Source organism: Dama dama, chromosome 33 (genome assembly GCF_033118175.1).
Source record: "Dama dama isolate Ldn47 chromosome 33, ASM3311817v1, whole genome shotgun sequence".
Classification (NCBI taxonomy): Eukaryota; Metazoa; Chordata; class Mammalia; order Artiodactyla; family Cervidae; genus Dama; species Dama dama.
In genome coordinates this window covers 23,958,405-23,972,925 of record NC_083713.1, presented here as the reverse complement: position 1 = coordinate 23,972,925, position 14,521 = coordinate 23,958,405, and the positions used below count along the sequence as shown (strand labels likewise).

The 14,521-nt window shown below is 49.4% G+C and overlaps 1 long non-coding RNA gene across 1 annotated transcript; it reads right to left on the bottom strand.

Moving 5' to 3' along the window:
• Nucleotides 1-1,683: 1,683 nt before the first annotated feature.
• On the bottom strand, nucleotides 1,684-3,532 carry LOC133050937 (uncharacterized). Its single transcript, XR_009691736.1, has 3 exons — nucleotides 3,430-3,532; nucleotides 2,169-2,306; nucleotides 1,684-1,801 (listed from the first exon to the last, which is right to left on the bottom strand). It is a non-coding gene; the product is annotated as an uncharacterized LOC133050937 (long non-coding RNA).
• Nucleotides 3,533-14,521: the final 10,989 nt, after the last annotated feature.

Below are 14,521 nucleotides of genomic sequence, written 5' to 3'. Positions count from 1 at the left end.
GAGAAATTCAAGTAAACTAACATTTCTCCCCACAAAAGGGAAAGCCCCTTTATCAGGTAGACTTTGAAGAATTCTCTTCTTTTTCTAGATGCCTGTATGTTTTTAAAGAGGTACATTTTAATTTCCAGAGTGGCTTTTATTGCACAGGTATGAAAATGGAATCCTATACTTTGGGGCCTGTATCACTTATTCAGGTGATGGTGGGCTGTTCGCCTGCTGCTTCAAGGACCAGGGAAACGTTGGCACAGGTTAGGCCAGAGGCGAAGCACCACCTGGCTTTCCATCCAGGGAAGAGGCCATGGCTGTGGCATTCGCTGACCTGAGCCAGGAAAGACAATTTTAAGTCAAGGGTGGCCCGGGGCTTAAGAAACATTTGCACAAGAGGAGACAGCTGCAAACGTGCCTGCTAGATTTGGAAACGTTTTGCTCTGTGTGTTGCCTGAGACTGCTGTTGACTGGTTTAGAGCAAGTGTGCCAAGTGCCTGAAAGCATGGCTAGCAAACAGTCTGGCTGTGGAGAGGGTGGGAATAGGCTGGCTAGAGACTGGGGCTGGCTAGACTCCAGCTGCCCTCCATTTAAGGGATTCCTCTATTAGCAAAATTCACTGTCTTCTACACAAGAATTCTCCCTGAAAATCATTTTTAGAGCCATTGATTTGGGTAAGACTCTATGGTGGCGGACTGATGTGGAAATCAGTTAAGGAAGGGAGGTAAAAATTTTTTTCCTCTCCATTTTGTGCTACTCTGAAAGTGTTGTATCTTCTGGCTCTGTTGGACCCCTAACCTATGGTAAATTCGTAGCTCATGTACACAAAAAGATTTGCAAAACTTAGTACACTTGAGAGTATTTGTACATTTACACATTTGGTATTTTGGGTATATATTTGTTGTACATATACATAGATTACTCGTGTAGAAAGTGTTGGTAATTAGTGTAGGTATACATGCTCCCTTTTGTAGTTGGGGAAAACACAGATTTGTTTTCAAATAGAGTCTGTGGAATTACAAATCACACACACTCACCACCATCTTTCTTATAGTGGTTAGAAGCCACCATCTGTCTCATGCAGACAACTCCGAGTGACGAGTGCAGGAGATGCCCTTCTAATTGGCTCAGATCTGTAAACATCTAAGGGATGCAGCATATCGAACCAACATTTTTGCTGCAGAAATTTGCATAAGCCTTCAGAGAACCCTTTGGAAACAGTGGACACTTTGGTGCCCTGGACTGCTTAGAGAGTCTGCTTAGAGAGGTCTGTAAATCATTTACAGAAAAATAGGACCCTCCAATGTTAACACTGGATGAAAAAAACCAAGGGTCCTAAGTGATTTAGGTTCTCCACGTAGACCAAAAACACACAAAAGAAGGCGTGGGTCTCAACAGTTCCTAGAGAAAAGTCAGTCCAGGGGCTTCCATTTTGTGAGGTTCCACAAAGCCCAGCACATGGCTTATCTCTGCACAGGGGGAAAAAGTACAAATATGGCTGCCTTTTCAAAAGTGCAGTCTTTTCCCAGCCCTCCTTCCACCAGCTGAAATGGAGGGTCATAAACTCTGCCTTTATTTGGGTAGAGGAAAATTGACAATTGAGGTTATTTCTCAGAATGTTTCAAAACTAAACAATGTTTTGAATGTATAGACATGTGTAGACCAGCATAAAGTGTTACTGTTTGGGAAGGTCCAACAACATGCTTGAGCTTGTGTAATTAAAATATTTAATTATTCTTCACTGCAGAAGGTGTTACTATTTCACATCCAAACTTGTGTCCTCTGGTTTCCCACTGTTTGTTGAATCCTCATGCATCTGGTGGTGAACAGGGGAAGAGAGAACATTTTAATGAGCCTGGCTGCTGCTTTGGGTACCTCCAGCAAAGTTGGAGCCCACTGACTTTTTCTAGAAAGAATATGACTTTTGCTGACACATGGCAACAGAAGCACTTTAATCAGAAACATCCAAGGTCATCAGAACTTTGTCAAGGGATACAAATAGCCTGCTCCAAAGGGTGCTGTGTGCTTCCTACTTAAGTGTATGACCACTTAGGTATTTACTGGGTATGAGGATGTTAACAGAGAACTTACACATTGAAATACTAATGCACATATTTATAAATGTATTACTAGAAGTCCAAAGCTGTCCTTGAAAGGATGGGGTGGGGGTGAGGAGAGGTTACCTCTTACAGGCAGGTTTGAAGCCTGGATGGCCATGCCCATGCATTAATGATGAGGAGAGCTAGCAAAGGATGTCTACCTTCAGCTGGGGTTCCCTGGAGCAGCTTCCATGAGAAGAGTGAAAGGAATGGCACTCCAACCTTTGAAGAAAAAGAACTATTTTTTTTTTTTCAAGCCTGAAACTGGGGAGTTGCTTTTTTCCTGAACAAATGGAGTCCTTCTCTTCTTCAATATTGCACTGGACAGGCTCTTCAATGGACAAACATTTTGGGGGGCAAGGGAAGAGGGGCTAGAATTCCATAGAAATGTGAATTGCACTTAGGGGAGACTTAAACAAGGATTTTCAGAGGATGTTAAAAAAGATGGACTCTTCTCTAACCCAGGACTGTCGCAGGGGGATGTTTCATCTAGATTAAGTATAGGTATTGGGAGTTCAAACTGTTATTTTGGAGAAGTTGACAAGTACCTAAAACCATTTCCAGCCTTTGAGCTGGTTGGCAACTCTCCTACTGCAGAAACCCCAAGAAACAGGAGGGACCCCGATTTATGTTGGAGAGAGTTGGGTTGGGGAGAGCACACATTTTCTTGGCCTGCAGAGCCCCGGTTTGCTGCACAAGGTCAGACTGGGTGGCTTGCCTGAAGATGAGAGGGGCAAAAACCGAAAGCGCTTGGCTGTTCTTTCTGAGAGGCCTTTTGGTGAGGGGAGGGGAGGAGAAGCCAAGTGAGGGGAGAGTTGGAGGGGTGACTGACAGATCACCTCCCCAAGCGAGCGCGGCATTCATTCTCCCTGAAACACAGTGCCCAAGGAGCAGAGGTTTCAAGCCAAAGAACCAAAATAAAAGGAAAAGAATTCCTAGAGAAAGGAACCGTAAAGTCTAGAAAGGCAGAGCGAGCGGTGGAGAGGGACACAGAGGGAGAAAGAGGAGGAGGGAGGAAGAAAGAGGAGGAGGAGGAGGGGGAGGAAGGAGAGCAGAAAAACGGAGAGATAAGAAGGGAGAGGAGAGAGAGAGAGAAAGAGAGGAAAAAACATGGCGCTTGCGAGCTGTATGTGCAAAATCCGCAAGGAATTGCAGTAAATTCCTTTTTGTTTGAAGAAAATTTACAACTTGGTAATAGACCTTTTTATGACCTATTTGCGGTCGTCATTGGCTGCGGCTGGTCATGTGCAGGCTCCGCTCGCCTTCACGGCCTTTTTCCTGATTTCCCAGGCGAATTTCCCCCCGCATTCTGCCTTCCTAGAGCCTCACCCCCTCTTTTTCTAACCTTTGTCTCCGCAGAGGTGGGCTCCAGTCTCCGGCTGCGGGATTGCGGGGTCCGCGGCGGCCTCGGCTCGCGCCCGGCGCCCAATTTGGCCCCGCGGCCGCTTCGCCCCGGGCCGCGCCGCTACCGCCTCCGGAGCCGGCGGGGAGCCCGGCGGGCGGGAGAGCCCGGAAGGAGCCCGGGGCGCCGAGGCCCCCACTGGCGCCGGCACCGCCCGCCGGGAGCCGCCGGCCTGCAGCCGGGTGGCCGAGTCGCGCGGTTCCGACGCGCTCCTTCTCCAACATGAGCGGGTCCCTGCCGCGCAGAGCGCGGGTAACCGGGCAGCGCCTAGTGGATTACAGCCGCCGCCGGGGCCGACCGCCGCCTCCAGTTCTGCACCTCCGGTAAGAGCGGCCCCCGCCCCGCGCCTCCAGCGCTGCCACCGAGAAGCTCGAGGCGCCCACCCGTTCGGTTAGCTCGGGAAGCCCGGCTCGACCCCCCACATTTCCCCGGGGCCTGGGAGTGCCTGTCTGCGTCCCCTGCCTCCAGATCACTCAGTTTCTGAGCGGGCGTCCCCTGGGGCCCTGGGTGGGGTCTGGCTGAGCTCAGAAATCGAAGGGAAGCCCTATTTCCTCTCGAGATTAGGAGAGGTGGATAGCGGCATAGATCGAGAGCCTCTGGATCCCCGCCCTGGGAAGACTGCAGATGGTTTTTGGAGCTGTCAGCTTTGCTGGGGGTCACTACGGGCACTCTGAAGTCTAGAGAAGCATTTTGCGGTTGGTCTGTGGTCAGAGGTACCTGGGAGGCTAACAGGTGTTTTCTGAGGGTTGGAGCTTGGGGGTGGGGGTGGGGTGGATTCTGTATATCCAGGATGGTGCTACGTTTGTTCATCCAGGCTTTGGTGAGTGATGCTGATTTTTAGAGTTTTTGGTTTATTAGGCCTTGTTTATGAGATGGAATTTTAAATATTAACTGCTTCTCTAGCTCTCAGATGATTTTCGTAACAACTCAAGAAAGGTTTGGCACACATCTGTCAGGTGATTCTGGGTTATTCTATGCCACAAAATGGATGCATGTTTTGAGAGGTAGCAGTAGAGCAGAGGATCAGAAAACCTGGTTCAGGTCTTGGGGAAAAAACAGACATTTCAGAAATTCGAAGCATGCTTAATAAGTTCAAGCATCGCGTGTGTTTCTTCTTTGCCAGAGCAGGAAAAGAGTAGACATTTTGCTCTCTAAATGTACTGTTGTGTGTGTGTGTTGCCTACAAATGAATAGCATAGCAATATTTCCAACTCTACTTCAAAACTAGTGAACCAAAATATCTATGAATCGAAAGAAAATTATTTGCAGAAAGAAATGCTATTTTCTCCTACGGATTTTGAAGGGCACTTGAGCATGCAGTTCTCAAATCCCATTGCCTCTTTCCTCATGGACACGTGAAATCTTAAAACCTTAGGACAATCTGCCGCATTGCGCATGGGGTTGACCTGCGCATGGCGGAGTATTGTTTTTTCAGGAACCAGCGGAAAAGCCTAACTCAGTGTTCTCCCAAATATCCCAGTGTGACCATGCTAGCCTTAAAAGCATTTCTGAACAATAAATGATATTTTTATAGAAAGGTATTTTTAGTAAGTAACGACAGAATCACGATCGTTTCAAAATGGAGGGTTACGATTTGTGGCCAGTTGACGTGCGCAGAATTGTCGCTGATCACTAATTATGATCACTCACTAGTGAGAAACTGATTTTAAGTCCGGAATGTCTGTATTTTGTAAATGTCTCTGTTAGAGTACTGCTGAGATCATTCTTTCATATTGGCATCGAGCATTACCTACTGAAAAACAGGCCTCTGGACTGGGGCTCCCAGGGCCCTACCCTGGCAACTCCAGGAGTCCCTAAATTGCCTGGAGTTGGGGTGGGGGTGGGGACGAGTTGTGGCCATGATGGCCAAGCGCTTGTGTTCCGAGTTTCAGTAACCTTTCCCTGGGTTCAATGACTGAGCGCGCCAAGTGACTAGGAACCTGGGCGGTCTGCAGGTCCAATTGCACAGCAGAGGGTGATGTCATGGGCAGATATGGAGGACTAAGGGGTTCTTCCTAAGTCCGTAGTAGCATTAAGAGCTTAAATAGTCAATTACATCTAAGGGAATAAACACGCTGCCAGTCACATTTGAACTCAGGCCACTTAGTCCAAAAGGAGACTAGTCAACGCTTTTGCCACTACCGGAAATGCCCCCACTGTCCCTGTTAACCCAATTTTTAAAAACTTAAACGAAATTTAAAAAATACTTGGACCCAAAGAGCTCACAAGCGGGGGAGTGTAACTCCCAGAGTCCTCGAACGGAACCTCTAACCGTGTATAGATCAGGGAACCAATGGCACGTCCGGGCCTTAGTGTCTAAGGTCAGGCAATGAGCTGGGCTTGCGCTCTCTCGGAGGACCAGGAAAAAGAGCGAAGCTCGTTGTTATAAACGTGGCCAAGCACCAGGGTTGAAAACCGAACGTATTTTCCTGTCAGATGCTCCTCCAAATAAATATATCTCGCCAGAATTCTGTTTTCCGAGCTCGAGAAGCAGGGGAAATCGGAACAAAGACAGTATTTCACTCTGGGCTGGCAGGCAGCTGCTAGAGGTATTTACGGCCTTGCCGCAGTGCGACCGCCGGGCAGGGCACGCGGGGGCACCGGAAGCTGGGGAGAAGCCACCAAGAAGTCGGAATTCCGACTTAAGTCCAATTTAGGGCCAATTTTTCGAAATTAATGCGAAAAGATACCCTATTTCTAGGAACTGGTCTCTTGGACTTCATAGTTGTGCAGAATGAGGGAGAAGTCCTACTCTCTGGACGTAGGGTGGTTCCCTCTCCCCCTCACCCTCCCCGCCACACCCCCCCCCCCCCCCGGCCTTGATTGACGACTGGGGAGAAGGCGTGCACTGGATATGAAACTGTTGACCCAAAGGACAACCTTGAGGGTTTACTGGAAACATGGCGATTTTGTTGGTTTGGCGGAACAGGGCTTGCAGATCAGAAAGGACGCTTGAAGCTTTTAACAGGTTTTCCTGCAAAAGTCTGTTTCCTGTGTCTCTAAGATGCGGCGTTCAGGCTCTTCTGCAGTTAGGCGCTGCAGCAGCCTGCACTGCGCACACCTCCCGCACAGCGCAGTGCGGGGTTGCGTCTGCCTAGCCCGCTCGCCCAGCGTCCGGCGCATGTGCAATGCAATAACCCAGCCTGGGGATCCAACCAGCAAAGAACGGATGGGGGGAGGGGGCGAGTGGACTCAGAGCTGGAAGATAAAACCCGATCTCTCCACTCCACCCTCCCTCAGGATTCGCTCCTGATCTTTCCTTTATTCTAGCCTTCAATCTAAATCTAGCCAAACATCTTGCCCTTGACCACGTTTTTTCAATCATCTTGACTCACCACGTCACCCCAGTTTAAATCTGTACTTTAGAAATAGTCTGCAAATACGAGCTAGTGACCAGAAGAAAACCAAATCTTTCTTTCATGGTGTTAAAATAAACATACATACATTTTTTTAAGACCTTAAAAGATTATATATATATATGTATATAATCCTCAGGGAAGTGTATAGATTTTTTTCAGCCTGGTGCTTCTGCTTTGGGAAAAGGCCTTTCCTCTTGGCGCCTGTTCAAACCGCCCAACTTCAGGCCAATTCTTCAACCGGACCATTCTCGGATCTTGTTACGCCAGCGCAGTACGTTCGAAGGCTCTGTGGGGACCAGTGGCTCAGCAGAAAGCGGTCAAACAAATAATAAATAAATAAATGCACGAACTGTAGGGTTTTCCCGCCTGGGCTCGCCTAATTAACGGAGGATGCACACTCCTGGGTCGCGAGCCTGTTGTCAGTGCTAGGGGTGGGAGTGGGGGTGGGGGCGGCCTCAGGGGCCTCTCGACTCCTTCTGGCCGCCCCAAGGGGAAGGGAGGACCAGCTCAAAGCCTCTGACTCGGGAAGACCTCTGCCCCGCGCTAAGAAGCCGGGGCCTCGGGCTTCCGGGGCTGGAGCAGACCCCTGCTCTGCTGTCTGGCGCCTTGTCCAGGAGGAGGCGCTGTAGGACAAGCGTCCTGTCGGCTACGGAGGCGCGGGCGATGCCCCGGGCGCTCGCGGGCGGGAGCGTGGGAGGGACACTGACCCCGCCCCGCCTTCTCCCCGCCCTCCACCCCCGCTCACGAAGTGTTTTGGGCCAACGAGCATAGTTGGCGATGCGGCGCCCACCCCCAGGGGCGGCTTCCCGGGACTGGCAGCAAAGGCAGCCCAGAGGCCCGGGACCCTGAAGGCAGGTTCCGGGGTGGCGGGCCACCTCACTTCCTCCGCCTTCCCGGAGGGGGCGCGATATCTGCGCTTTGGGCTCTGACGAGCAGGAAAAGAGGGTCTGGTGGTGGGGCAAGCCACGCCCAATCCCTACCAGCCCCTTCATTCGGGCTGCTGTTCTTGCCACTTTCCTTTCCTGCAATTCCTGGTACCTAGAACCGGCAGCCTTGAAAAGCCAAGTGTTCAGCGTCGCCTGCCTCAAGCCGAGGGGCTCGCCCAGGCTCACTTCGAACAAGGCCTAGGCCCCGGGACTCCCTTGAGGCTCCGAGACCCAGGGTGACTCTTGCGTACGGCTTGAAAACCCCGCAGTTGCTCCTCTTACCCCTTTTCACACCACCCCCACACTCTTCTTTACCCATTACACCCATTTCAGGCCTTTGGTGGGCTCCATGGGGGTGTTTCTTGCATCAGCGGTGACATCCCCAACTGGCTCTGATCCAACCCCACTGTTCCTTGTTATCTCCTGGCAACAGTCTTTTGCTTCCCTCATTTCCCTACATTAGAGCAGTGATTTTTAATGAAGGCTTGCATTCAAGCCTCTTCTGTATAATGCAGGTTCCTTTGTTTCATGCCAGATTTACTTAATCAGGATGTCTAGAACCTGCAGTTTATAAACACTCTCCACCATGACAGTTAAGATGTATGCTTATGTTTGAGTACTGGTCGAGGGTCTTTCCTGTATCTTTTATGATTCTGTGGTCTACAGGGGCCAAGTTCTCTCTACCATTTAGCAATGCCCCGCCCCCTAGTTAAGGGAGCTCCCTCCTTCATTAGGTTTTCTAATATCACTACCCCATAAGCTGACTAGTTGCTACCATCTAGGGAAGGGGAAATGGACCACTTGCTAACTCAGAGTGTGAGTAGGTTCTGGGTACAGACTGCCTTCTTTCAAATTTGTTCCACTTAACTGTTGTGTGAGCTTAGGCAAGTAGGGCAAACTCTCTGGGCTTGTTTCCTCGTGTGGAAAGCAGGGATAGTTAGAGTACCTTCAAGGGTTGTTCTGAGGATTTTTACTTACATAGCACTACTGTTTGCCCAGCACTATTCTCTAACTATTTTACATACATTAACTCATTGATTAGGCACTTAGAATGGGGTTTTGGCACAAGCCAAACATTCAATACCTGTTTCAATCGAATATTGAATAACAAGCATTCAATAGGTGTTTCTTATCATCAGTATCCTTTTTCTGCTTAATAATCAGGCCTAGACTTTTAGAGCTGAGAGAGACCTGGTTCACGCAGCCAGTCCCTGAATTGTTCAGAGAAGACAGGCCTAGGCTTGGTCACAGGAGAACATGGATCTGGGACTTCCCCTGTTGCTGTAGTGGGTCTCATAGGCCCTGTTTCCTTGGGTCTCATTGGTTGGCATCTGCCTACGGGTAGACTTCAGGGCCATATCCAAGAGAAAGGTGCCCCTAGCTCCTCAGTGGGCAGATATCAGGTAGCGGAAGCCTCATACCCACACAGGCACATCCATGACTCCTACAGAAGGCTCAGGTCTTACTAGAGAGCAGGCCCTACTGGCCACCTTCTGGAGCCACCTTCCTTACTACCACCCATCAGTCACAGCCTCTTTTACAGCCTCAAGGCAAGTACCCTTTTTTCAGTATCTTGAAAGCTGGGACAGAGTGGAAAAGCAAAAGGCCGGTGGCAACACACAGGAGGCAAGGAGTGCTCCACACTCTTCATCTGCTTGTGTTCCAAGATCTGGGCTCCAGGGCCATGACTGAGCCACAGCTCCCATGGTGTGGGCCATGGTGATGTCAAGGTGTGTCTTAAAGAGGCCTAGCCCCCTCAGATCTCCGTCAGCCCATTTTTTGAGATTCTTTATATCTTTTAAAAGGAATTATATAAGTACTATCTCAGACTGTAATCCACATATATATATATATACACCCCTCCCATGCAGCCAGGTTCTACCCCTTACCCCTGGCCTCCAGGACTTCTGACTACAGACTTTTCCTAAGAGGGCCTCTGCAGCCCTTGGCCAAGCCAGAGTTCACCTGGTTTGGATTTTCTGTCCAAACACACTGTCTCTCCTGCTATAAACCGTGTCTGGCAGAGTTTGGCCCATGAAACTGGGCAGCGCTGCAGTTGCCCAGTCACCCCCATCTCCTGACCCATCTGACCTCTGTTCTGGTTCTCAATGGGCTTAGATGGTTACCCGACACCCTGCTTTTCTTGGACCCACTGGAGCTTTTTCCAGGTCTGGACCCCCATTAGAGGTCCTGCCCCAGAGCCCGTTCTTTTGGATGCCACATCGCACTATTGCAATTGTTACCTCTGGGGTTACCTCTCCTTCCCAGAAGACACCAAGGCAGAGTTCCAGTGAGCAGACCCCACTGTAGGGGGAGGTGGTGGGGGGTAGCAGGAGAAGTGTTCCCCTTTCAGCGATAGAGCATAGTGTCAGGAATACGAATTTATATTTCTCTCCTGCTTGGGACTCCCTGTTCAGCCCTTCTCTGGCTCTTCCCCAGTCTGTGTCCCTAAGTGCCAGGCCTGGCAGTTTCCTTCCTACCCCTGGTCTAGGGGATTCATCTGAAGTCTCATTCCCACTTATCCTGATTGTGGAGATAGTTTAAGAGAAGAGTTCAACACCACCTCTGGGTAAGAGGCCTCTTGCAAGTCAAGGTCAGAATATCCTTTCCTAGGCCACATAGCAAGGGCCTCTAGGGCAGGCAGAGAGTGGACTTCCTTACATTTGGAGTGCAGTTGATGCCTCTTGGGCCCCTTCATTTTCTCCTCCTTCCTGGGAGTGGCTCTGCCATCTGGGTTGGGAGAGCCTTGCAGGGGACTTTAGCTCATGGGAGCTCTCTGAGCAGAAACTCCCAGAACTGGCCCTTTCCAGTCAGATGGGGAAGATGGTGCTCAGAATCTCACTGTACCCAGCAACAGGTTTCTAAGAAGGCTTCTACATCTTCTCCCCACCACTACCTCTTCTCCCCCACCTCGTCTTCATGACTTACCACCACCACCACTGACAGTCCTTGGAAAAGCCCCAACAAATTGGCTGAAGCTAGTCTGCTCTTCTCCCTAGTGCTCAGCTTTCTTACTAGACAGAGTTTGCTCTTTCCCATTCCACTCTATCATTCATCTAAAAAAGCCCAAAATTGGGGGCAGGGGCCAAGGGAAGATTGGAAGACACTCTCCTTTATCATGTTGTCTGGCTATCCTAAGATTAGAAAGTAATTGAAGTTATGTGCCTCAATGTCTTCCCTTCTTTCCTCCTTTCCCCTCAGCAGAGCTAGTTACTTTCCTGTTATCATCTAAATATACAGAGTGGGCTGTATAATTTTACTCTTCTTATGTAAGCCACAGTGAAGTCTGTGGGTAAGCCCCAGTCATCATCTTTCATTATCATTCATTCAAAAAATGTCTCTTGAGCCCAGATTAGGTGCCAGACATTGTTTCAAACACCATCTCCTCAGTATGGTCTTCTCTTTACACCACTCTCCTCCCATAAAAAGCTCATCACAACTGCCTGAAATGTCAGATATCCTTTGGTTAATTCAGTTTTATTAACTTAAGGAAAAATAAAGAAGGCTTTCCTAAGCCCTCAAACTTTTTAAAATGGATTAACAAGGACTTGTTTTGAAGCTGCTCACCTAGTGCTAATAGAGCCAGAAAACAGTTTTTAAATGTTTCATCTTTACTCTTATTTTAAAAACAGATGCTACCAACTGTAAAAGAAAAAGATACTTCTTAGTGGGCTAATGGGGTGGGGGTTGTGGGAGAGAAATAAATGCCATACAGTCTGGACTAATAGCTCCCTGCTTTCTATCCAGTGAATGTGAAATTAGGAAATGGGTTTAGAAATGCACAGAGAATGGGTGGAAATTAGAAAGCAAAGAGATTTTAGTAGGAGTCCTTTCATGGGTTTGATAGGACTTGCTAATGAGAACTTTCACAACTGAATTTTATTTAGAAATCTTAGATGTATATGTGCTCTACAAAGCTACAGAGAGCATCCATTCTTTTAATCGTAATAGTCAAAATCACATGTTTTCACACTATTTGGTAGCAGCTCTAGCGGGCTGTGGAAGGATGCTGGGGGGGCCGTGTCAATTTTCTTTTCATTCATTCCCTTTGGTGGGAGCTGGGGGTGTCTTTCTCACCCCCACTACCCTAAGCACAGAGTCACACCCTCCGGTGGAGCAGTGCTCAGGCCCAAGCTCTTTTCTTGGTTTTCTCAGCGGGAGAGCAGGCTGCCTCCTCCTCTCTTAGGCTCTTCCTCTGATGGGGGTGGCAGTGGGGGTGTGTGTGGAGGGGTAAGAGCGGGCAGAGATAGGATCTTACCCAGATTTGGAGCCCAGGCCCTGTGGTTGGGGCACTGTGGGACTGGGGACATCTGACTTCCTGGGCTTGGGTTCCTTAAGAGCCTCATTTGCTTCCTCACACCCTGTCTCCTTCACACCAGGGCTGTTTTATTGTTTTATAACCTTCTTTAGAGCTTCAGTTGCCAAAGATGCCCGATGAGGCTATTCTCTACTTTCTCACATCACCAAACCCCAAGTCTTGCTGTTTTAAGCAGTTTGGTCACTTGCAAAGGCTTCCCTTCCAGATCTAAGCAAATTACAGAAACCTCTAGGCATGTGGCTACCTTCAACTTTTGCTGAGCCCATTCACAACAATACCGAGCCAAGTGTTAACTCCAACTGCCACCCCCACCCCCAAGCCCACCCAGCCTCCAGCCACTCTTTTCTTATTGAAGCTAAAACAAAATCTGAAATAACTTCTGGTATAAGCCAATAGAAATGACCTTTGGCTTTCCTCTTTATTTACCACATCTAGAGCTAGAAAATTATTGAAATAAAGGAGTTGATGGTACTCACAGCGGATGCAGCCAAAGAATCATAAGACATGCCCACCAACCAGCCTTTTCCAAATAGCACTATCTCCCCCTCTAAACAGAGTCCCTGAAAAGATGCTGTTTGAAAAGACCAGGGTATTGATATGAATATGACTTCCCCCCTTGAATCCTAGATATTTGGAACTATTTAAATGTGAGGGAACAGTTGCAGTGAACCTTTATTTAGTGAATAAAAGTTTAAAGCCGAAGGTTATTTATGGTTCTGCAGAGATGGGACCTGAGTGGCTATTTACGAGCACGTGATTCCAATAAACTTTGTTTTATGGCTTGAGAGTTGACAAGCCAAAATATAATTCCCACCATAAATTAGGTTAAGAGCATACAAGTGCAGATGCTTGGTTCCTGGAGCAGCGATAGGAAAGTGAGAGGCTCCAGCTAGCGCCGGGTTCAGAAGGAGACAGGTCTGCTCCCAGCTCCCCTGCCCACTGGGAGAGAAAACCAGTAAGTCACTTATTACTTTTTCCCAGGACAACTCCAGGGGTGGGAGATTTCTCTGCTCCATCTATTCTGCCTGGTGGTGGGGAGAAGTCCCATGGAAGTTAATTTTAGCTTAACCTAAATCAAGAAAGAGGATGGGAATCCCCTCTCCCTTCTAGACACAGAAAGTTAGGAACTGAGGGCTCTCACCTCACCAGAGGAACTTTCTGTCTCTCACCTTCTCAGAGTGAAGTTCTGCTTCAGAAGTGGAATAAAACGGGTAGGCTAGGTGGACGGATAGAAAGTTTAAGGATGGAGAAGCTCTGCCTCTGAGATTTCTCCGAGAAGATCCCTGTCCCAGAATAAAACTAGAGGAGGCTGAAAGCTGGACCCCAGCCCCTGTGAGGACCACTGCTTCTTAAGATTGCCTTGTGGGTTCTCCAGCAAAAATGCTGATGAAATGATGTCATACCCACAGAACTGGATAACAGTCTAAAGCGTTGCCATTTACCTTTAAACCCATCGATTTTCCTCTTCCTTGGCTATCGTTTGGTCCTCATTTCCCTTGGAAATTGCTCTTTGTTTTGAATTAGAGCAGAAGTGGATGGCAAGTCCCAGCCTTGCCTGGTCCTTCTTTGGAAAGAAGACAGTTTTGAGGGGGCACTGGTTGGAGCTGGGGAATTTGAAACCAATCTGAAATTGGAAAGGGGGTACTGAGTTGCTCCAGATCGAGACAGACGGGGAGCTGGGGCAAGGGACAGATGCAGCGGCTGCCCCCTCCCCAGTGGACCTGCGCCCACCCAGCCGATTGTGCAGAAGGAAACACACAAAGGCCCGTTTTCTCCTCGCTTCCCGTTTTCCCACGGGGGAAACCCTGTTACAGACCGCCTGAGTCGGGCCAGGCAGAAAGTAAGGTTTTGCCCAAAGTGGTGCATGGCGTGGGGTAGGTGATGGGGGCATACTCTCCTACCGCGGGTCTGCCCTTGAGCACTGCAGTCTCCCGCTTCGCGGAGAACTTGGCGCAGTTCCTAGGGGCGGGCATCCGAAGCAGGAGGGAGGTCCGGGTATTGGTGGGGTGTCTGGGCCTTGTCATTTTTCTGTGTATCATCCATCTCTGTTTTATTATCCTGTGGAATTTAAGTGACCCCGTTTTCATTGCAACAGGTTCGGGACCGTGAGACACCACCACTGTAAGTACCTCCCCGTTTCTTCCGAATCGCGAAGGGGCGGTATTGATAACCGGGCGGGTGTGGGGAGAAGGGCCGAGCCAGGGGGGCGGGTGGGTGGAAAAACGGCCCTGCCTCCCCAGGCCTGGGTATACGAAGGGAGCCCGATTTGGAACTGGAGGATCTAAGCTGGACTCCCGGGAAGATTTTCTGGGGCCTAGTTTGCAGTCACCTAACTAAGGGAACGCGCCGCCGGCACGCCTCGGCCGTGTCTCCTAGGGCCTCCCCAGACCTTCCCAGCCTGCCCAGGCCTCCGCAGCTCGGACAGGTGCAGC